Genomic DNA, 25,150 nt, shown 5'->3' on the forward strand with positions numbered 1-25,150 from the left:
TGGTTTATTGTTTTTAAATCATAGATAAATGTTGTACGACCGTTCGTGTATGTAACAACTTTCAGATTTTTACGAGAACAATTTATGTATTATTGAAAAATTACAACACCAGAGTTTTCGATATCACAAACTAGTCAACAACTTTACTAAATGTTATCATCGGTACAAGGACATCATTAGTAGATATAACTCAAAATGTAGACTTCTTATACGTTCAGGTATTTCACATTTAATCCTTTTTTGGTAATATTCTTTATAAAGAACAACAATGTCAGTATTCACACCAAAAGCTAACAAGACCTTTAAATATACTTTTTAAAAATAAATTTAGTTACGGTACTGTTGTCCGTTCATTAAAGATTGCATAATTTGGGCTTTGATATTGATTCACTTAAAGGGTCTTTGCATCGGAACTAAACACATTTGATTAAAAACCAGTTGTTGGCATGACACGGGTTGTGTTCTTCTCATATATGTTATGATGGTATGATATTAAACCTTTAACAGGAAGGATTGTGCCTGATATTCATATGTTGAAGACATAATCTTTCAATCAGTGTATTCGGAATCTGGAGCTGGGATGTCAGTTAACTGTTTGTAGTCTGTTGTTATCTATGTATTAATGTCATTTTGTTTAGTTTCTTTTGTTACATCTTCTGACATCAGACTCGGACTTCTCCTGAACTGAATTTAGTTGTATGTATTGTTATGCGTTTACTTTTCCACATTGGCTAGAAGTATAGGGGGAGGGTTGAGATCTCATAAACATGTTTAACCCCGCCGCATTTTGCGCCTGTCTTAAGTCAGGAGCCTCTGGCCTTTGTTAGTCTTGTATTATTTTTAACTTTAGAAATCTGTGTATAATTTGGAGTTTATTATGGCGTTCTTTATCACTGAACTATTATATAGATTTATTTAGGGGCCAGCTGAATGACGTCTCCGGATACGAATATTTCTCGCTGCACTGAAGACCTATTGGTGACCTTCTGCTGGTGTCTGTTATATGGTCGGGTTGTTGTCTTTTTATCATATTCCCCATTTACATTCTCAATTTTACGCAATACAATTTCCATGTACAGATATAATTCTTAGTACATTATGTTTAAAAAGGATTACATACTTTTGTGATTTTGCAATGGATGAATAGAACAATAAGGAAAATATATTACATAGCCAAAACCCTATTGAATTGAATGTTGCTAATACCACTGACTCATAACATACATAAGTTATTGATGCCAATATAAGATCAACATGATCAAAGTAACGATTCCGTTGGTGTAAACCATTATGTAGGTTATGAATAGGTCTAGCTCAAAGATTTATTATCACGTCTTGTTTGAAGTCACACACTTTAGTAAGTACAAGACGAACAATGTACAGTATGATCAATTAATCAAAATTTTGCGAAGTTATTCATGTTATTAGATATATGAATGTGTGGTTTGAGTGCCAATGAGACAACTCTTTATATAATACTGCAATCAAATTATGTACACATATTATTTTCAGTGAGTGTATCACATCATTATATACTTCTTGTAACATGTAAGTATTCGTATACTGCACTATAAACTCCACCTTAAATATTAAATCGTATAGTCGTGTGTTCAGTTTATGTATGTTGAAACTACACTGTAGGGATGCAATTCGGTTATTCATAACATACGATTAATAAGTCAGTTTTGTACAACATGTCGGGACTTCCTCTTTAAAAATAATATGCAGCACTAATGAAGACTGTTGTATGCAGGTTATTTTTTAGGTGAACGCTTTCTATGGTAAAATAGGCAGCAGGTATAAGTAAACAAAACAAGGACAAGGTCTAGCAGTATAAGTATTGATTATGGTAGTAATGGATATGTGAAGGAATATTTAAATATTTGTTTTTCCAATATATTCAGTTAAAGTACGATATTTGATGTACGTCTTATATCTCACAATTAGAATGATACATACGTGAGATAGAACGTGAAACATGTGAACAGAGGTGAAAAAGAAGCATCATAAGAATAGAACTGTGACCCATATTGCAATGCACCAAGTCAGTAATATGCCATTTGTTACCCATGTGTTTTATTTGTTTGAGTTTTTGAATTTTCATTTGATAACGGATTTATCTGACTTAGTACACGTTAGGTTGTGTCTTTGTCTTTAACTTCATTGCACACTGTTTTCACCTCGTGCATGTGTGCAATTACGGTGCTTTGTGCAAATAATATGTTTAATTTTTAACAATAATATTGAGCAAGCCTATTCATATGTGTCTGTATTTACCCGTTTATTGACAAAATATCATTGATATTCTCAAACTAGAAACACGACAAAGTTGACATAAGGAAGGTATCAGATACGGGCCTAATTGCAAATAAATCCATATAAAGCGGTTCAAAGAAAGAAAATATCAAAATAAAATCTTAAACATAAAAAAACACTTTACAAATCGATTGATTAAACTTTAAAATTATCATATGAAACAAATTATAATCGTCTTTTTTGCAGGACATGTTAATCTATTGACTATCAAGGATTTACCTTTTAATCCTTGTACCTCTGGCAGTACAAGTTAATTCATTGAAAAAAAAAGATTACAACGAGTTTTCATAATCTAATTAACAAAAACGGTGTCTAATCAGCAACAACCTGCCTTTTTTAAGGCATAAGTTAATATTTTACCAGGCTTATATTTTAAGAAACGCATTTAATTTACTTAATACGCATCAGAGACGCTCATATCCCAATAGTTATAAAGTCAATCAATTGCATAGTTGAAGACCATTAAGGACTCAGAATTCCAAAGAAATGTTTAAAATACAGCTAAGGTAATCTATGCTTGGGATAAAAAAATCCTTAGTATTTTGAAGGGTAAAGTTTACAAACAAAAGTCATATGTATATTTACATTTGCCAACAAAGATAATGACAAAAGAAGAAAATATCAACACGAACATCCAATCAACCCTAACTATGTATTTTGTGCAAGAAGCTCAGCATCCAAATCTAGACACAACACTGCGTCATGAGTTTGTAACGTTTTATTATCTGGTTAATTCATATGTTAAATGTGGTATATTTGTGTTTAAACTTACCACAAGCATACGACTGCTCAACCACTCAAAGTTTCGATTTATTTTTTCGCTTTGGTTATGTTTTTTAATCAGTCCGTTTACGTGTTTGTTCATTTTGGCTTCGTTGATATCATGTTTCCTTCTATTCATAAACGAACCTGACGAATTAAAATCATTTTGTGCTGTTAAAACATGTTGAATTTGCCATTGTATGTATGTACATTTACAGCATGTGTGAACGGTAGAATTAAAATAATAAAACGACAAACAATTTCCTTTATAATCACTACATCATGCAATTATGATCTTCATCAACAAAACTCGCGACCAATGTTGTACATGCACCAAGATACAGAGAAGTTAAAATGTGAACCGGTAACATTACGTACAAAACGACTTATTTATTATCAAAAAATCAAGTATTACAAGTTAGTTTACAACAACTGAGTCAACGTGACGGGTGAGGGTACCACCAATCAAGTACTTCAGAACCTTCAATTAGTTACCATTGATATGGTCATAGTTATAAATTTACATTTATAGTTTAAACAACTTTTTCTCCAAATGTTATGCAGTATCTTCCTTTAGACTATATCACATTACCTGTATTTGACAAAACTTTCCGGAATTGTGGTAGTTTATTGCTCTTGAACTTCGCATTTCGTTTGTCTTTTAACTTGTATGGAATCGAACAATACGCTTTGGCTTGCTATTTTTGTACTCGTGTATCTAAAAAGATTTTGTTATGTTATTAAGATGCATATATGTTTTACAAGTTCACCAAATGTTTGGCTATCTCATTACAATGTAAAATAAGATCATTGAATTTTTTTTATTGACCTTTTAACTTCTGATCTTTACTTCGAAACCAATCCTGTAAAAGTTGACTACGTTCCTTATATCTGCGACTGTATCATACATGTTTTACCCTTTGCTAGTCTGCTCAATATCATGTTGATTTATCACAAATATTGTAATGTTTTTGTTTCACATTATCATGATCTGATTGTTCACATAACACCGTAAATAACATGTATAAAGTAATTGGATTATAAAAAACATATTTTCTAGTTTGCCCTTTCAAAGATAAAAAAACCTCTATTGATAACCAGGTAACCCTTTTTAAAAACACAGTGAACGTACATCGCACATTTAAATAGGTATTCATGTCTACACGTTATTTACAGTGTTGTATTAAAGGTAACATTCTGATAAAATTTGAAATGTAATCATGGTAATAATTGTGTAAATTGATAAGCTCAACTGTAACAGTTTTAGCTTGGCTAAAAGTATTGTATATGTCCTTTATCTTTTTTGTATATGCATTCGGTTACTTCCTCGCCTGATGTATCTAAACAGACAATATATGATCACAAAACTGTTTGAAAAAATGTTGTATTGTCCATTATAATGTTATTTCTAAAACTGGGTCGAAAGTAAGTATTCTATAAATATTTATCTGCGTGCGTTCCGTTCTTTTAAATAATAAAATTGAATGCTAAGATCATGGTTTTGTTCTATTTAATTGATTGTACTATATGATTTAGGATAATAATCGTATTGTTTTTGTTTCAGCTTACCAAATAAAACTTTTGTATTCAACCAACACTGGAATCATTGAATTTGATTTTGATACAAGCAGTGTGACTGTATTGTTAGAGCATGGAAGTAGTAGTGTGTTTGCCATAGACTATGATTACCAAAACAGATACATTTATTTTCCAAGATACGATTATAATGACATCGTTCGGTAGGTAAACGTTTATTCTGATGACGTCAATAGTAAGAGAAACAAAGATTGAAGGTGGTAAAGTCAACTTTAAAAAAAGAAAACATCAGTTTTATTAATAGTAATGGGACTTTCTAGTGATATTTATAGGCATCTCTGTTCTCATTTACCACAACGTGAAACGAACAATATGTCTTATGTCAAGAAAAATGTATTATTAAAGTATGACCAGTCAAAATTTTCAGAATAATCATTTGTTTTTGTTGCACTTCAGTGTTACTGTTGTTTCATTGTTTTCATCTTATGATTAATGTGTTTTCCTTGGTTTTAGTTTGTAACAATATTTGTTTTCTCTCAATCGATTTATGACTTTCTAACGACGGTATACTACTGTTGCCTTTATTTATACAGACACCCTATTTTACACATAGAACATTCAAACATAACCATTTAATATTTTCCGAATTCACATCTAACATGTATGATGTTGCTAGTTCTTATGTGCTGTTGGCTAACATCAAGTACTTTTAAATGCCACTAGCAGATAGATATCTATTACATGTACACATAAAAGCTCGTTCAAGATGTTAAAGTCTGTACTCGGTTAATATTATCATTTATCGGTAATTCGTATATTTTCCATTTGATCTTACTGCCTAATATTTTCGTGTATCAATGTACTGGCTGTATCACTTAAAATATTAGGCAATACATTTTGTGACGTCATAATTACCGATAAACAAAATAATAGGTAGTTCCGTTTTTGATACTGACTATATCATGTGAAATATCTTAACTCGCCCTAACGGGTTCGTCTTGATATTCCACATGATATAGTCAGTATCGAAAACGACACTACCTATTATTCTATATATATATATATATATATTATATACAACTCGTCTAAACATCAACCCAACAATGTTAGATCTGTAAATTTGCTTTCGCAAATTTTTGGTTCTTCCCTCGCCGGGATTCGAACCCATATATATATATATACTCTCCAATGTTTCAAAATTATTCCCCATTCTTAGTAATGCAAATATCACAAAAAGTGCATGATGCAAAGAAAAGATAAAATTATGCTTCAACACTTTAATGAAACGAAAGGGTTATCATTAAACACACTTACTCAAAACTACAAAATGCACAGAGGAATTGTGAAGCAACATGTAAGATGGCACGATGACATATACATGATATAACTATAATAATACGATAGGTCTCCAATATAATTTGTTGACATAAAGCTGTACGATGCAATGTTGAACATTCTAGAATTTAAGCTATGGTATCCTGATAATTTATCAGAACAATGACGTAAAAGGATTTCCCTATAATATGCTTATTTGCAACCACACGAATGTCAGTTACAAGTACATGATGTTGAGCTAAGATGATTATGATTTAAAACCATTGATCCATTTTGTTACGTCTGGTGATCAGTTTATTTGACAATGGCAGTCAGCAGGGTTTAAAAACACATGTTGTTTGACCGTCTAGTCAAAAGCGTTTTGTTGAAATATATTCTTTAACTTTCTTGGTCTTTTGGAAAATGTTGTTTGTGCTGTATTCAAACCCTTCTACCAATTAATTTGTGTTGCATGCAAACGTATACATATTGCGGTCTTTATCCAACGAAATTATAGGTTGAACGTTGTTTTTGATTTAAACTTGTATGTACATTTATGTTGTTATACATAATGTGATTTTTTTCTCTTCTAATTCATTATAACATTTTCAACAAAAATGTGTGTTCAGTTATTTTTTTTTATATCTAGACATGAAGTGTTTAACTGGTTGGATCTTGAGTTATATCTTGTTAATTTGTATTTTCGGTACATTTTATAGATGCATTATATGTCAGTATTGCCAAGTCACTTCCATTGCGTGTACAGTATGTTTATTTTTTTCAAGGGTGTTAACTGTTTAGTCTTACTGGTTTTTTGTCTCCTAAATGTTATATGAAAGTTCTTTTATTTATATTTTCTTAATTTGTGTTCAAGTAAAGATAGAGATCTATTGTCAATTGATATGATTTAATCTACTACATTTTCCTATTAAATGTACCTGCGATAGTATACAAGTCATAAAATGCTATAACTACTACTACTACTACTACTACTACTACTACTACTACTACTATTACTACAACAGCTATAACTATTACTACAATTATTACTACTACTACTACTACTACTACTACTTCAACTACTACTACTAATTTAACTACTTCTACTACTACTACTGCTATAACTACTACTGCTATAACTACTACTATCTTACGGTGTTTATATATCTCAACTTGCACGATTCGTTCGTGTATGTAACATTTTTTTAGATTTTAACGAGAGAAATTTATGTATTGCTGAAACATTATTACACCAGGGTTTTCAATATCACAAACTAGTCAAAACATTTTCAAAATTTTATCATCGGTATAAGGACATCATTCGTAAATATAGCTCAACATGCAGACTTCTTATACGTTCAGGTATCTCACATCCAAGTTTTTATTGAAATATTCTTTATAAAGCACAAAGGTGTCAGTATTCACCTCAGAAACTAACAAAACCTTTGAATACACTTAATCAGAAGGGATATAGTTACGATACTGTTGTCAGGTCATTAAAGATTGCATATTTAGGCGTTAATATTGATTAACTTATAGGGTCTTTGCATCGGAACTAAACACATTTATTCAAAAACCAGTTGTTGACATGACACGGGTTATGTTCTTCTCATATATGTTATGATGGTATGATACTAAACCCCTAACGGGAAGGATTGTGCCTGATGTTCATATGATGAAATCATAATCTTTCAATCAGTTTAATTAAAGTCTGGAGCTAGCATATCAGTTAACTACTAGTAGTCTGTTGTTATTTATGTATTATTGTCATTTTGTTTATTTTCTTTGTTTACATCTTCTGACATCAGACTCGGACTTCTCTTGAACTGAATTTTAATGTGCGTATTGTTATGATTTTACTTTTCTACATTGGCTAGAGGTATAGGGGGAGGGTTGATATCTCACAAACATGTTTAACCCCGCCTTTGTTAGTCTTGTATTATTTTAATTTCAGTTTCTTGCGTACAATTTGGAAATTAGTTGGCGTTCATTATCACTGAACTAGTATATATTTGTTTAGGGGCCAGCTGAAGGACGCCTACTGGTGCGGGAATTTCTCGCTACATTGAAGACCTGTTGACGACCTTTTGCTGTTGTTTTTTATATGGTCGTGTTGTTGTCTCTTTGGACTACTTTTTTACTACTACTACTACTACTACTACTACTACTACTACTACTGCTTCTGCTGCTGCTGTTACTACTACTACTACTACTACTACTACTACTACTACTACTACTATGTCTACCAATTGTACTACTTCTATTACTTCCGCCACCATAAATACCTCTATTTCCACTACCACTAGCTTCTTCAATAATTGAAAATATAAACCCCTTTTATCATCTTATTTAAGTATATCCCATATTTTATATGATGTTTACCATTCATTTATATCAATCTAATAACTATAATAATATACAAAATTAAAACATACCGCTTATTTTAGTTAAAATTACTTGCTACTGCGATTCATGATTTAATAAACATTTAAATTGATCCCAGAAAATTGCTACTACTACTATATACTATTACTGTGACCTTTACTCAACATATGTGAAATTTACAGTCTTATTAGCATGGAGTCCGTGCAAATCATAATATAACATTTCCTGGAAACATTATAACGTTTACAACGTTGTCCTGAAATATGACAACTTGTACAAATAGTCTTTATTAAGTTTACAATTAAAGATAACAGAAGTTGATTTTGAGAAAAAGAGACAAAACTACGATAATTAGTCTCGACAAGATTATGATGTATGTGTTCAGCAAGTACTGGATATTTTTCGGCTTTAATGCAGCGTTAATTGATGTGTTCAATATATATGTCTAAATGTTTGAAGCAAAATTGCATGTTACCTGTCTAAACTAAAACCATCAACATTAATTCGTCATTGTATCGTACTCTATGTCGCTATCATAATATAACAGATTCAATTCATTATGAATGTTTTATGAATTAGTCAGTGGAGATGTTTGGTAAATCTAACAAGATCAGTAAAAACGTCATAGTTAAGAAGAAACTTAAGAATTGCAATTGGGATTGTGTCAAAGAGTCAACAACCAAATAAAGAGCAGAAATCAGCCGAAAACAATTAATGGACCTTCAAAACAGAGAGAAAATCGTACATACGGAAGCAGAAATGCACTAAAAAAAGCATACAAGAAAAAGTCCGGAGGCTCTTGTCTTGGGATCGGTGCGAAACATGGCCGGGTTAAAAAAAAAATAATGTCAAATACTTTTTATAATCTTTATAGATTTGCTTATCCCTCAAGCAATACAACATTACAGACAGTTGTCCAGTCATCGTCATATCCAACAGGAATAGCTGTTGATTCAGCTAATGATCATCTCTACTGGGTTGATGAATATAGAGACCAACTCTCAAGATGCAATCTAGATGGAAGCAATGTAACTGTGCTATCAACTTTTATCAATCCTTTTGTAATACGACTTGATGTTACAAAAAGGTATTCAGTTTTATTTATTTTTTAAGACATTGAGCGAATATGAATTTATTTTGTTATCAGAACAATACACATGTTTTATCATTCATGTTTTGCTATAAATGCATTTTTATACCAGAAAGGCCACCATTGTCGCCTTTGGAGGAATTAATTGTTTACTGCAATCTATAATTAGTTATAATTGGCTTTCTTTTTTTGAGAGGATTCAAGTTACTGTTAATGTTATGATAGAAATTGTATTGAAACTGGTCAGCCTAAACTTAAATTTAATGTTTAAATACAATGGATCATTATAAGCATCTGCTTGACATGATAATTTACCGTCTCAACCGTCACTGATAAGTTATAAATACATCTAAGACATTTGTATTAGAATTAGATTTTCAATTAGTATAGCCTCTATAATATTTGAAGATACATTATTGTCAAAAGCGCTTCTTCAGTAGCAGAATTGATTCTGTTTCTCATCAACTTGATCTACCGTTAAGATGTGATACATAGTACATGTGGTTTTGTAAGATAGGTTAAGTTTTTTAGTTTTGTAAACTTTGCTGTCATCAACGTGTAAAATATTCCAGTGTGATTTGGTTTCCTTTTATTTGTTTTTTTTTAATTTTCATTTCCCTCATTTATAAGCTTTTGCTTTTTTCACTTTAACAGGTCATGCTGTAGTTGATTTTTTTTCAATTCAGTTTTCTATAGTTTTGTATTTCAATTGATATAGTCAGCCTTTACAACTTTACTTTCTGATAAAATATGTACGATCTGTCTAAAACAAATACTTCCATAATGGTGTGTTTGTTGTTAATATAATGCAATAACAACATTAATTTCCCAATTAATATATACTATATATTAGGAGGTTGATATCTTAGATTGTACCTGTCTTCGCCAAAAATCAAGGTGTGTTTTAACAAGGTCATTCCTTTTGCTTACTACTGACCGACATTTTGTCATATTTCTTAAGTAAAGTTGTCATTTGAGAAACCTATATTTTATTAATAAAGCTCGCATGTCACTTTTCTTCGTCAAAACCAAGCTGAACAGTCACTGTGAATCCAGGATATGGAAATTATGTACTCCAGACGCGCGTTCGCCTACCAAACGGGGGGGGGGGGTTCTAGGTGGGGGGGGGGGGCTTGTCGTGTTGCATGAATTATAATTCAAACAATATCTTGATTGCACTAGAGATGTTAAATCACTACAAGTGTCTCTCTTATTAGTAGTATTGCATGCACATCTTAGTTTGTGATACATGCCGTTCAATATCCTGAATATAAAAGAACACATTCAATGAAAATCTTATCATAATGATTACGAATTTGTTTTCTTAAAATCAATGCATTGATATTTATGTATCAACATAAAGCTTGCAGATACCTTATCTAGGTTCCCATTAGAAATATCCTTTGTTTAAAGGGAGTATTTTATATCTAATTTAAATACTTATATTCATCCCATATCTTCTTATCCATGAATGTTTTATTTGTTATTAAAATTCGGACGTCATTAATGTTTTTTATGCATTAAAATGATTAGAGGGTCTCATCATATTGATAATATATATATTATCCCAAAAAAACGTGTGTGGTGTTATGATGTATGGCATATGGGGGAATGGTGTAAGGTGTATGGTGCTATGGTGTATGGTGTAAGGGGAATGGTGTAATGGTGTATGAGGAATGGTGTGATTGTTTAACGTGCGATCGGGAATGGTGTGAATGAACGGTATACGACATTTCATTTTCGGAGTGTAGACATAAACAAGTATAATAATGTTTGAAATTTAATTGCACTATGGGTAATTTCGGATCGTGTAGATATAATTGGAAAAGATGTATGGTGTAATGTGTAAGGTGTATGGCGCAAAGGTGTAACGTGTATGGTGTAATAGCATAAGGTGTATGGTGTATGGTGTAATGGTGTATGGTGTTAGTGGGAAGTTTACGCCATCCTAGGACTGTAAACAAGCTAAATTAGGCTAGGTTGGGCTGTTTTGTTGTTCGGGATGTTAACACTAGCAAACTCGTTCTGTGCGAGTCGTTTGTTAAATTGAATGTATATTTATAGGAAAGTGTCACTTTATTTAAACTGAAGCATTGAAAATCGATCTTTAAGTTAAAGAAAATGTTCGATTGCATTTTGTAAGTTCCTTCCAGTATACTCGTTTTTAAGTTTGTGTTGTTATATACCAATCCTTTTTCCAAGTCGACTCAATATGTACAATTTATATTTACCTATCAGTTTATAGTACTATACAACATTATCTAATGTAACACATGTTTTATTGATCATAATCCTTATATGTAGCATTGTCTCATTAATGTTTATTACTAAAACAACATCACATACTTAAACACAAATTGAACCTGAAACTTTAATTTCCTTAAAATGTCAAGTTTTGATTTGTCATACAGGTGGATGTATATAGTTGAACGGTATACAGACATATTGAAGTCTAGATTTGATCTATCAGATAGACGAACGATCACTAACCTCACATCCAAACCTGTGTCTTGCATGGATATAGGTATGCTGTTATTAGTTAGCTTTGTAGTAAAATTACTTAAAATATGACAACTTGTCATTGTTTTGTCATTTGTTGTTCACAGATTAGTGTTCAAAACATTCGAAATACGGATCAATTTGTTTTACCTACACGTTGAAGAAACAAATCGTGATATAATTTATACACATTTATTGCATTGAACTGTTTACGTCGTCGTTAATCGATGTGAATCAATCGTGACGTAAACACCAGATTGATAAATAAAATAAGTACATTGATATATTATTGGTATACGAATGAATTATCCACTACTTGTTTCAACTCATTGTAGACACTGAAGAGAACAGACTGTACTGGATTAATCAAGATGGTGACATGAAATCATGTAAAGACGATGGCTCTGATGTTAAAATAATACTTTCAACACTTGTTCGAAGATACTCCTATGCTATCCATGTCGTCGGTAGTAACATATATTATGGTAATGGAAATCAGTTGTTAATGGTAAACAAATCACAGGGATCAAAGCCGACTGTTCTGTATAACGTTACACACAACATTGACAGTATATATGTGTTTAATCAATCAGGTATGTTAACAACCATTTATAATCACCAATAACGATTATCTACATCATACATTGTAAACATGTCTTTACAGTATCATATCAAATCGTTATGCACACATGCTAAGACAAATTCAAATGATAGTTTTTTTCTAAATTATTTCATGAACTATTCGACACATGTGGATGAATAACAACAATGTAATTGGAAGAAATAAAATAGACACGAAAATCGTATACATGTTAAAAAATGACAATAACTGAACCATGGTCGTGAAAATAAAATCAGTGTTGATTTAAAATGCACATTATGATTTATTTTCAATGATGCGAACAGCACGAATGACTTATTGTTAATGATTTCTTTGTTTAATTGGGAACAAAACGTCAATGAGAGCAGCGCAACATTAAACAAGACATAGAAAACTATAAGAAAGAACACAGTCGTTTGCATTCAGTTAAGAAACTAAAAAAAAAAAACAAGTACTTACAATTAGTATTAAAGTTAATCTTGCAAACTTGTCATAACATTATATTTTGTTTTTGTTTAGAGACTACTTATATTGTATTATTGTCCTACGTGTATTTATGTTGTTTACTTAGTATAAATATGCTTTGTTACATGATTAACCTAATGTGCATGCTTTATTTCACCTTAACATTGGCTTCAATGCGTTCTACGCAAACTGCTTCTGCAAGGTTTTTATTATAAAAGTTAAAGATATATTTGTATGTTATATTGTTATATCATCTTCACTGATAAACTGTATTATATTAATTTGATTTGTTCCTTAAAAAAATGGGGCGAAAGATTCCAGATGGACATTCAAACTCATAGATCGAAAATAAACATACTTATATTTGCCCCTCTTTTACGACGCCATGGATTAAAACGAAAAAGACAGACAAACAATAGAAAACTAAATACAAAATAGAAAACTTAAAACTAAGCATGTTTTAATATTTTTTTTCGGTCTCGTCCATCTATATACTATTTTTGATAATTTCATTAAATAATGTGATGTTTCTGATATTATTGTTAACAATATAACTGATGAAAATATTTATAATATTCATGAAACTTTAATTTTAACAACTGAAATTGTTATGTATGAAATTGTACGACACAGACAAGCGGTAAGTACTATTAACTCAAGTTTTTAATTTTCAACAAATCAATAACATACTCTGCCCTATTATTATCCATATAGAGACAACTTTTTTTTTTATTAATAATGACGTTAGTTTTCTCGTTTGAATTGTTTTACATTGTCTTATCGGGGCCTTTTATAGCTGACAATGCGGTATGGGCTTTGCTCATTGTTGAAGGCCGTACGGTGACCTATAGTTGTTAATGTCTGTGTCATTTTGGTCTTTTGTGGATAGTTGTCTCATTGGAAATCATACCACATCTTCTTTTTTTATATTTGTATGTTTTTTAAAGACAAATATTATTTTGCACTTGATACAAAGCTAGTCACGTACAGAAAAAAAACAACTGTTATGGATGTGTCTAATAGTTTTGGTTACAATTGAAACAATATATGTTAACATTTATAGCACATTTTTCTGTAGTTTATTCTCTAATATTTAGTTTCTTGTGTTTAAATTTGATGCTTTATTTAGATATGTTTCAAAATGATAGTGAATATGACCACGCGTACGTGCAGTTAAAAAATATATTGTACTTTTAAATTGTTTATTATAAACTATGACACCTTAAAACATACAACATTATACATTAAATACATTATTGTTCTATTTAATTCCGCGTATTGCAATGCATCACTCAGCATGAACATATCGATATGCGAGCGGTCTGAAATTTTGTTGTGTAAATGATATTAGTAACGCAACTTTGATTCATTTGATATAGGTTCATGGATATTTTCCAACCTTTGATGACGTGTAGACAGTTTTTCGTACCAACTGCACAATTATTTTATCAATGTATATGTTATAGGTATATAGTGTTCGAATCTGTCTGTATTGATTGATGTGATGTATTGACAAGTTCTGCAATGAATATGGAATACGGCCAAACGCTGGATACAAAACATCTATAAACAAACTAATGTACATGTGTCTTCAATTACACTTTAAAGAATCACTAATTAGCAGTAATAATTAATCTGAATGAATATTATGCATTATCTTGTAAGGATAAATCAACGTTGACAAAGGCTATAACTCATATGTATTTAGTCATAAAATAAAGAGCATCCAAACATAACATTTTGCAATAGGCATGACATATATTAGAAAAGCATGTGTTCTAATTATCATGGATATTAACTTTATCCATTTTACAGGTTGAAATATGGTACTGAAATGTAAACAACACTGGAATTGTAGATCGAGAGGTAAGCATAACGTGTAGATTTAAATATTTTAAGAAATATGTTGACAGTTGCATATTCCGTAGGTGTTTTATCAAATAAACTATGATGTTTGCACAAGTACTTCGTTGTCTGAGATATTGTTAGTGCATACATATACATTTGTGTAATAGGGAAATTATTCCGATAGTTTATTATTCTTTATTATTATAATAAATTGGGGAAAATGCAACTCTCTACATTTCATTTGAAACTAAAATAATATCTTCATGTATTTTAAACACTTTATGTTGGACATGTTCAGGTCAGTGCATTAACTATTTTGAATATAAAGCTATGCATTTCATTTAAATATATATTGCTTGTAATGCTTTTCTTTATTTTTTAGAACGTACCGTACTCATTATTGGTATTGTATAGATGACAACGCCAATCTATCGAAACGTTATCAGAGTTTTTTTTTAAAGTATTACATGGTAGGTAAATATCACTATATGTATATTAAACATCCTCAACAGCCCAGTTACACAATTACTTTACTTTTAAAAGCATACAATGGTCAATTCTGTATTAAGTAGACAGTATCCCTAAATCAAAAGTTGTATTTGAGTAGAAGAGCAAAACAATACAGACGGAAAGTAGACGTAATCGAGGTATATTTAATTTTATGAATGATTTTGTATTTTTGTTTGCCTGAATCTTATTTTCACAAACATGTGTTAAATAATACAAACTACCAGAAATATGACCGATTATTAATTTGTGCAATGAATATATAAATCAACTACAATAATCACAATTTGTATTCGTATCTGTATTTATAAAATAAGAATATGTTGTATGATTGTCAATGATACATCTCTCCACAAGAGACCACAATGACACAGAAATTAAGTCACCGTACGGCCTTGAACAATGAACAAAGCTCATTGTATGTATATCCTTCCCTTACGGAATGGGACATGATGGACACATGTTTGCTGCAACTGCTATTTAAATGTATTTATCAAAGTTGTACAAAAGTCGAACATGAAGAATGTTGTTGTTGTTTATAGTTAACACGTGTTTAGTCATTTATAGTAAGGTCGGTTTGAAAGGGGTTTAAAGTTTCATGCACGAGTGAATTCAGTTAGTTTAAAGTCATTCGAGCCATTACAGTTAAAGTGACCAGTAGCACTTTTCCAAATAAATAATATAATAATTTTATATTATTTATTTTCAGATTTGTTCATCTTTAGTACGCGATAACCAGTACCAGCTGAGAATGTTCGGTGTATAAACATTGATTTCATTATACATATATGAATAATAAAATGTGCACTTGTCTCTGCAAGTGGCGTCTCCCATGTGAGAGTTTGTGGTTATTTGATAAATATTTTATATTCGTTTGAGTTTACGAATTATAATTTAACTATATTTACAATGATGAGAATTAATTTATTTATTGTAAGTCATTTGTTAAACTTTTCACAAAACTTTGTTTACTCACTGTGATACGAAATTTGTTAACTCATTCTGATACATTTTTTGATTTTTTGTTGAAAATATCAAACATAATTTCGTATATATTGTCTTTTTTCTCTTGCTTGAAAATATGTGATCAATAGATTACTCCATGGCAGTTTCCATTTGGTCCGTTGTATCAGTCCACGACCCATACCAAACCCTCGGCAAATAGTCCTCTGGTTTTAGGTGGGAGTCTAGGGCTGATACCAGGGCCAACATGGAAAATGCCATGTAGTAATCTATAATTACATAGTGTAACAAGTTGCAGTTTTGCTATCTTTTTCAATGTTTTTTTTTATATATATATTGATATCAAACCTGTTTTAGAAGCTTTATGAGAATGTATGTTAAATGTCGTTACTTCGGAAAAAAAATTGTCACATGTATTTAGATTCATCTTTTTATTATGAAAATTGCATTTTTTAATTTACCAAAATGATAATCTGAGTGCTCACGTATGTTTGGTATAGCTGTGTCGAAGATGTCATGTATGTCATTTATATCTGAAAACCACTATTTATTTCATAACAAAAATGAATCTCTTTCAGCCATACATCTGATTTAAAGTCTGCATGCGGCAATATATGTGTTGATTGTATTAGATGTTGTAAAGAATATTAAGAGGGATAAAACTTGTGTCCAACCCTCGAACTTCTAACCTGATCAGAGATGTTACTTAAATATAACGCATATCATTTGAAAAGGCAAGATTCTTGAGATTGGAACACAACTTTAGAATAAAAAAGTGTAAAATAGGATTAAAATCTTGCTCATTAACGTATCCCTTTTTTAAAACATGGCAATACCAATATATGAATGATATTCGTGTCTTGTCTGACGAGTTAGAAGACGTAACATATCGGAGATTACTGTAGAAAACTTCAGGTTTCTTTTTCAATTACTATTCTAAAACACTTCAAAAAGAAGCCAAAAATACTATGTGACAGAACAAATTGTCGTTAAGGTTATTACTTTCTGGAAGTTTGGGTCCTGAATGCTCTTGTTTGGAATTCTAACTATTTTGATCTGCACTTCACTGTTGAGTCTTATGTAGACGAAACGCGCATCAAAAGCCTGGTACCTTTGGTAACTATTCGAATATAACACTTGAAATTACATAATTATCTGATTTCCGCAAAAGAAAAATATCATATTCAACACCAACTTTTACCAAACAAGATATATTCATAACTTTTAACTTTTAGTGTACTTTCGACCATGCAATGACTATAAACAAACAATCAATCAACGAACATCATTGATACGTTGTAAGGTAATCTTACAAATAACAGTTATCATGGTTATGGCTGATATAGAAGTAAGAGACTGCATGTTAAAAGTTTCTACCACACCTAAAATGATACGCAATGCAAAATTATTATAACTGACAACAAAAACTTAAAGTTCCATTGCAAATAATAAGAAAACTAAAACAACCATCCTCCAAAAACTAAGCAAAGATTAAGAAATGAATTACGCTATGTATATCAAAGTTTTCAGGAAGATATGTTACAAGATAAAGTATCGTGATTATTGCTTTTATATAATTTCTAACATTTCATCACGTCAATAGTTTTTACATAACTCAACACCAGGCTAATCAATCATGCAGATGTAATGCAGTTATATCGTCTGTATATGTGCATGTCAACATCAATAGATTGGATCAATTAATTGAAAATCACGTTTCAATTTGATTTATTTGTGTCATAATTGTTTCGTTTTTAGTTTTCCTGTTTTGTATTGGTAACTTGTCAACGTATAGTTACATGAGTTAATCTAAATCCTGCTTTACTTCTCGATTTAAAACATAAGTCAAAATGTACATTCGACGCATTAACCGTATGCTTGTATCTCCTTTTCTATTTTGGTAAAAACAAACATCTTAATATTATTTTGATAAGATAAGCCACTTTATCAAATTATGATGTTGTTTTTCAACTTTAGAACATAACTTATCAAAACCAATGGCTTGCAATAAAGTGAGACCAAACCCTGTCTGGTTGCAGTTGGAATCTTAATTTCTATAGATACATTCCAATCCATCAAAAGGGTGGATCTTAGATGTCAGTGGTAAAAGATAATAATTCAACTGAATAAACATATCGTAAATATTTAGAAAAAAAGCTGCAAGCTTCCATACAATTCTATCAATGAGCTTGTTTAAAAAAGTTATGAATTATGTTATGAATATATATCAGGTCAATAACTGATAAGTTATTTTCAATGTTCGGAACCGTGAGTCTTTTGCAGCAAAACAAAAGCATCACACACAGAGACGGAAAAAAACGTATTTATATTGACCATATGCATGCTACGTGTATAAGGTTTTATTAACAGCCATATGTGCCTAAAATAAAACCTGAAATTGAGACTCATCTCACATGTTTTACGGTAACCCTTAAAAGTCAGTGATAACCACATCAGATTTGTATAAAATTTGAAGTTATTAATGTAATTTAAAAACAAGATATGAAAATAAGGACGTGTTCTCATGTCAAATCTGAATCGATTTCATTATTAACATTATTATTAACGGTACCAATTTTCACGCAACAAATGCGCATTTCGAAAATACATGTCTTTTCAGTGATGCTCTTGACCAAAATATGTTTAATCCAAAGCTTAAATGAACCGTGTGACATTTAATTCGGTAAGCGAAAACATTTAACCATATTGACCTATAACGTTCTCATTTATTACTGAAAATCGTCCAACTTTTAGTCAAAATAAGGAAGAATTGTGTCAAACTAATTTTGTCCCATAAAATATCCTTGATGTTTTTTAGTAGTCTATACCGACAGGAAGTAAACCTTTCAAACGTTAAGAGAGTTTTACTGAATTAACATAAAAAAATGTTATTAAAAATAAGAAGGTATTTAATTATTAAAAACAGTTTAGAATGTTATTTCATTGGGATGATGTTTTATTATACTTAGTTAACCTTGTAAAAACCTGTCAACGTGGTATATTAAAGAGTCCATATAAGGAATATTTACAGATCATTTTATGCACAATTGTTTTTTCATATAGCTCATGCAAACTTATACATGCAAACACTCATATGCATATATAACCGTATCATAAACATCGACACGTCGTTCAGTTGAAAGTATGTTAGTGATACAGATGCTCTTTTTAATGCAACAAATTTAGATAAGAAAAAATGTCGACCTATGAAGATGTTTAGGGGGTATCAATATATGGAAGTGAATTCAAAATCGTAAAAACTATATTTGAAGGATCATTTAAACATATTTTTTTCTTTTTCTCCGCTGGCTGGATTTAGAAGGTTTTGCAATCACAAAACATGTTTAACTAACCTCATTTCGCACCTTTCAAAGACAGAAACCTCCAGCCTTTGGTTGTCCTGTGTGTGTGTGTGTGTGTGTGTGTGGTTCTTTTGGTTAGTATGATCGTTTGTACGTACCGACGTTAATCAGGTAGTCCATTTTGATAAACAAGTTTGCATTACTGCTTGGAGGCCATCTGAAGCCCGCGCCTTGCTATGTCGAAGATCAATTTGTACCATTTGGGTCTCTTTTGTTGGGGTACTGTGGCTTTAACACGTTTCTCTTTTACATTTTCTATTCAATATATATTACATCATTCCTGTGATCACCATGATTACCCAATTTCAATAATAAAGTTACAAAATGTGATTGCTGAATGTAAGCACTGTCTTCAACGTGCTACAGTAGTATACTCTATTTTCCATATGACCACATGAGTACAGTTCTTATTAACATAAAGTGAACATATGTGGAAATAGTAAACTTAGAATATATGTTTCATTTGAATACGACATTTACAACAATTGGATTATAAACGATTTTCAGAACAACCGCTCGAAATGTCGTAACGTCTTACTCATCACCAAGGATAAGATAGACGTAAGAGAATGATTAAAGACGATATATGTATTCGTTATTTCTCTATGTTGATATAATCCAATTATTAATTATTTAATTTGATCATTTTGTTCAATCCATAGTTTTGCTTAATATTTTCTATTATGTTAAACCAATCTAAACCCGCAGTAGAATACATCAAACAAAACAATTAAATCTTTAGTTCAAAGCTTCCGAGTAAACATAAACTCTCAAGCATGAAATTCTGAAACTATAGCATTAACTAAACAATATACATTTAAGGCATTATACAGAAACACAGTAACAAACGACATAAGCAACCAACAACCGACACATGCAAACGAATTATATTTAACATGACAAACTACAGCAAACAAGAAATTATAAAATCATAGCATGACTAAAGTACTCATTAAGCTCCAAAAATGTTAGATTACTTTTATTTGATCTTAAACAACGCATTATAGCAACTAATTTATTATCAACAGCATCGATATTTGACACTAATCTCGTAATAATATACATTGTACGTCATTATTGTTACGAATACCTTAATTTGTTTTTTTTATTGATATAAAATTGTAAGCTTTTAAATTGATGAATGCATCCATGTTTGTTTTAAAAAAAAACAATGCTTGTAGTTTAAAAGCACTCATGTAAAACATAATTTTTCACTACAAAACTCTATTTATCAAAAAACGTCCTTGCTATTCAATCAAGATACGTGAATGCAAACAAAACATACAACGCCCACATAAAATGATTCTATACGATTTGTAATTTTCAAATACAAGTAATATAGACGCGTTGTTCATAAACACTGTTGGACAATAACCATGAGGAAGTAAATCCGAAATAGGGAAACATTTTGTAGTAAAAAATAATGGCATACTGTACTCTGAGTTTGTTTGCATTTACACCGCTGGTATAGAAAACCAAGGATGTTTTTATTAAATATGGATCTTCTTTCATTTAGTAAAACAGACATTGGTAAAAAAACAAGGACGATTTACATAAATGTCTTGCACAATGTCATGTTTTTACCTTACTGTGGTTGTCTTATTGCAGTGTTGTCGTTTCAATGTTATATTTAACATTGCCATTAAAGTGCGAGGTTTTGCATGCCACAAAACCAGGTTCAACCCACAATTCTTTCCTTTAAAAATGTCCTGTACCAAGTCAGGAATATGGTCATTGTTATATTATTATTCGTTTCTGTGTGTGTTACATGTTAACGTTGCGTCGTTTGTTTTCTCTTATTTTTGAGTGTAAATTCACATCGCGATAAGACGTGTCACGGTACTTTTTCTAAGTTGTTTTATTTATTTTTTTAATTGTATGTTATTGTATTTTGTAATTTACCTCTTGTTTCACATGTCAATGTGACTGAGTGTTTTTGAAATAAGGCATATATTATATATTGTATTGTCTATCCCATATTCATGTATTTGGTTTTGATGTTATATTTGTTATTCATGTGGGATTTTGTCTGATGATTGGTCCGTTTCTGTGTGTGTTACATGTTAGTGTTGTTTCGTTGTTCTCCTCTTATATTCAATGCGTTTCCCTCGGTTTTAGTTTGTTACCCCGATTTTGTTTTTTGTCTATGGATTTATGAGTTTGAACAGCGGCATACTACTGTTGCCTTTATATACCACATTTTCTTTTAATAAATATCATGGTATTCGAAAAAGCCCCTCACCCCCTTTCCCCCCGCTTCCCCCTAAAAAAAATATGGTCTACCAAAATAAAGTGAATCAATGAATTATATTATGTAAGCACTTCTATTCTCTCATTAGTACACTAATGCCAAAACTTCAAACCAAAAATTAATTAAAAGGACAATTAAGGCCATCTAGAAAAATACATTTCGATTACAGCAAAAACGGTCAGTTTTTGAACAAGTTTATTTATTTTTTTCGTCTGAGTCTTCAATATAGATGATCACATCAATGATCTTTTGTTCTTTCAATACGTAAAAGATGGAATGTTGCTGTTGGCTTTGTTTCTGTCATATTTTGGACCACTGATATTATCATTGTTGAAGATACGTTTAATTTGTTTTATGAAAAAGTTATGGCGAGCAAAATTTTATATTTAAACATATACGGAAAAGTTATTATAATTTAGTCTCAGATGTATGCTTGTTTTATTAGCAGTTATTGACTTTAAACTTGTTGTGAGTAAACGTTTGCAAACAGGAAGTAGTGTCTGACAGTTCCGGGATCTTGGAAAACAAACACGTCATAACTTATTTTGTGATGTAGCCATTACTATAGAACTTTTTTGGTTATTTATTTATTTCACATTTATTAGAGATATGTGTGACACTATTGTGAAGTTTATAAGTATATTCAACTATCCAATATATTGTGGGTTTGTTTCTGACATGTCCGAAACTATTGACAAGTTATTAGATATGAGGACATACTGTGTTGTTTACATTAAATGAAAACAGGCAATCAATACATTGATTAGTTACACGATAGGAGAAATTGACCAACAAAACAAATGAAATTGAAATACAGAACGGGTTCAACTACCAGTTTCCCTGTCTATAATTATATAATTTAATATGGCGTTACGACTGAACGAGCAGCAATAAGATAATAATCAATTGTGAAGCCTAAGACTGGTTTTTAATTTTTTTTTAGTACGATCTCTTTCATTGAATAGCAATCAATTATGATATCATGTTACTAGAAACCCTATTTTATTGATATAAAAGCCGGTTGATTGAGACTTTTGGGTTTTATAAGTTGAATTAGTATGATAAAAATGGGAGTAAAAATCTTGTTTTTTATATGTTTATTACCTCACTGCGTACCATTTGCATCATGTATGTATAATTATATAATCTATTGTATTATTCAATTAGTTAATATTGTATATTCTGAGGCACTTTGGAAGTTAAATATCCTCACATTTCTGAACTAAAGATAAATGTCGCATTTTATACAGAAAAGATGCATTCTAAAGTGTGTTTATAAAAACATCATTCAGAATATGTACATAGGCCATTTATTCATTTATATAATTCTGTTCAGAAAAACATTAACCGCAAGGGACTGAAAAACTCAAAATGAAATAGTAAAACACATGTGTTAAATGGATTGAAAGATCATGTTTTTTAATTACATATGTTATACTGATCTTGTGTGTGATTTAAGTTTTTTTCTTCTGTATTTTGTGGTTATTATTCCTATCGAATCAAAAATGCTAAGCATGTAAGTAGTGGGGTTGGAAAAAACACTATTATTGTTATTTCAGTTTAAACAATAAATATAACTATGTTTTTAAAATTAACACACAGTAAACCAGTTTCTAAAAGACTAAAACTGCATTAAAATCTATGTTAGTTATTAGTTTTGTTTTAGTTTGACCTGTTGCATTTGCTCTATTTTGTAATCTAGCATGTTACAGGTTTATGTTAATATACACAATACTACTGCTCTATCAGCAACGAATTAATAATATTTTGACACGAAGACACCATACGTGTAGTTCTGTCGTCATGTTGCTGTTAGCAGTGTATTTTTTAAGGTTATACAACAAAATAATGGTGTTGAACAATGTAAGTCTTTATCGCATCAATGAATCAATAACAATATATCCTATATTTAGTCAAAAGGTTCAAACTATCCAAAATTTACGTTTTTTTACAAGACACTTATACTTTTTGGAGTTTTGGATCCTCAATGCTCTTCAACTTCGTACTTATTTGGCTTTATAAATATTTTGATATGAGCGTCACTGATGAGTCTGATGTAGACGAAACACGCGTCTGGCGTACTAAATTATAATCCTGGTACCTTTGATGACTATTTAAACCACTGGGTCGATGCCACTGCTGGTGGACGTTTGTCCCCGAGGGTATTACCAGCCCAGTGGTCAGCACTTCGGTGTTGACATGATTATCAATTTTTGGTCATTTTTATAAATTTCCTGTTTACAAAACTTTGAATTTTATCTGGCGTACTAAATTATAATCCTGGTACCTTTAATAACTAATTATACAAGTTGGTCAACAACAAAGAGCACATTTTGATTACATATATTATGCATACACCTTTAAGATTTATTTCTGGCAAATAATTACATGAGATATGTCATTCATTGTAATACGTTATTCTGATTGGCTAACTGCAATATAGCATTATTCCTTAATCTACGTCTACACAATATAATTATCATTCTTGATGACACGAGGTCCCACATTTAAGTGCAAAACTAAATTAAATAAAAATTTGATAAAAATCGTGTTTTCATGAACCAAGCTAAACAAAATGTAAATATTAGTATTGGATGTTTTTTTGGAACGTCGTAGGGTTGTAAAAGCGTTGACCGTGCGAGCATTTTAAGAAGGAAGCGCCGAATACAAAATTACACCCTATTTTAACTACATGTTTGAAACTGTGATTGTTGTCATTCTAAAGAATTATTTATGGACAATTTGTTCACCATATGCTTTTCAAACTGTTAGGGACTTTGAAAAATATCTTTTGATTAAACTGAAGTAATTGTATACTGTTCAATAAATTATCCGATTGTATATACTTGTTTGTATAGTACATTATAAATGTGCGTGTTTAAAGAAAATTGTAACAAACAAAAATATATATCGTATTGAAAAAAGATCGTCAGTGTATTCAAATATTGTACACCACTGAGAGGAAATTCGTCCTGCTAAAATGAAGTTCACAGGATATCTCATTTTAATCTTATATTTGTGTTAAACCCAAACAGATAATGCGAACTAAACAAAGTCATATTGCAATATATTCAAAAGAAAATATAATGACTGATATTGTTAAAACATTTTAACATAGTTTGATTATACCAAATTATTTCAAAACATAGCCTTTACACAGACGATTTTGTGTGTGTGTCTCCATTTAAATGAAGCAAATATTGTAATGAATTGAGTTCAAAGGAAATGCTTACAAAATAGTTTCAAGTTAT

General features: G+C 30.7%; 2 long non-coding RNA genes across 2 annotated transcripts in view; both read left to right on the forward strand.

Annotated features, from left to right (window-relative positions):
* The window catches only part of LOC143083917 (uncharacterized), an 89,150-nt gene extending 76,211 nt beyond the window's left edge, over window positions 1-12,939 (forward strand). The window contains exons 2-5 of the long non-coding RNA XR_012980941.1: window positions 4,643-4,817; window positions 9,188-9,400; window positions 11,815-11,927; window positions 12,238-12,939. This is a non-coding gene — a long non-coding RNA (uncharacterized LOC143083917). The remainder of the gene's footprint in view (window positions 1-4,642; window positions 4,818-9,187; window positions 9,401-11,814; window positions 11,928-12,237) is intronic.
* Window positions 12,940-13,934: 995 nt separating this feature from the next.
* On the forward strand, window positions 13,935-16,374 carry LOC143083918 (uncharacterized). The gene is made up of 3 exons (XR_012980942.1): window positions 13,935-14,834; window positions 15,199-15,286; window positions 16,033-16,374. It is a non-coding gene; the product is annotated as an uncharacterized LOC143083918 (long non-coding RNA).
* Window positions 16,375-25,150: the final 8,776 nt, after the last annotated feature.

Source organism: Mytilus galloprovincialis, chromosome 7 (assembly GCF_965363235.1).
Source record: "Mytilus galloprovincialis chromosome 7, xbMytGall1.hap1.1, whole genome shotgun sequence".
Classification (NCBI taxonomy): Eukaryota; Metazoa; Mollusca; class Bivalvia; order Mytilida; family Mytilidae; genus Mytilus; species Mytilus galloprovincialis.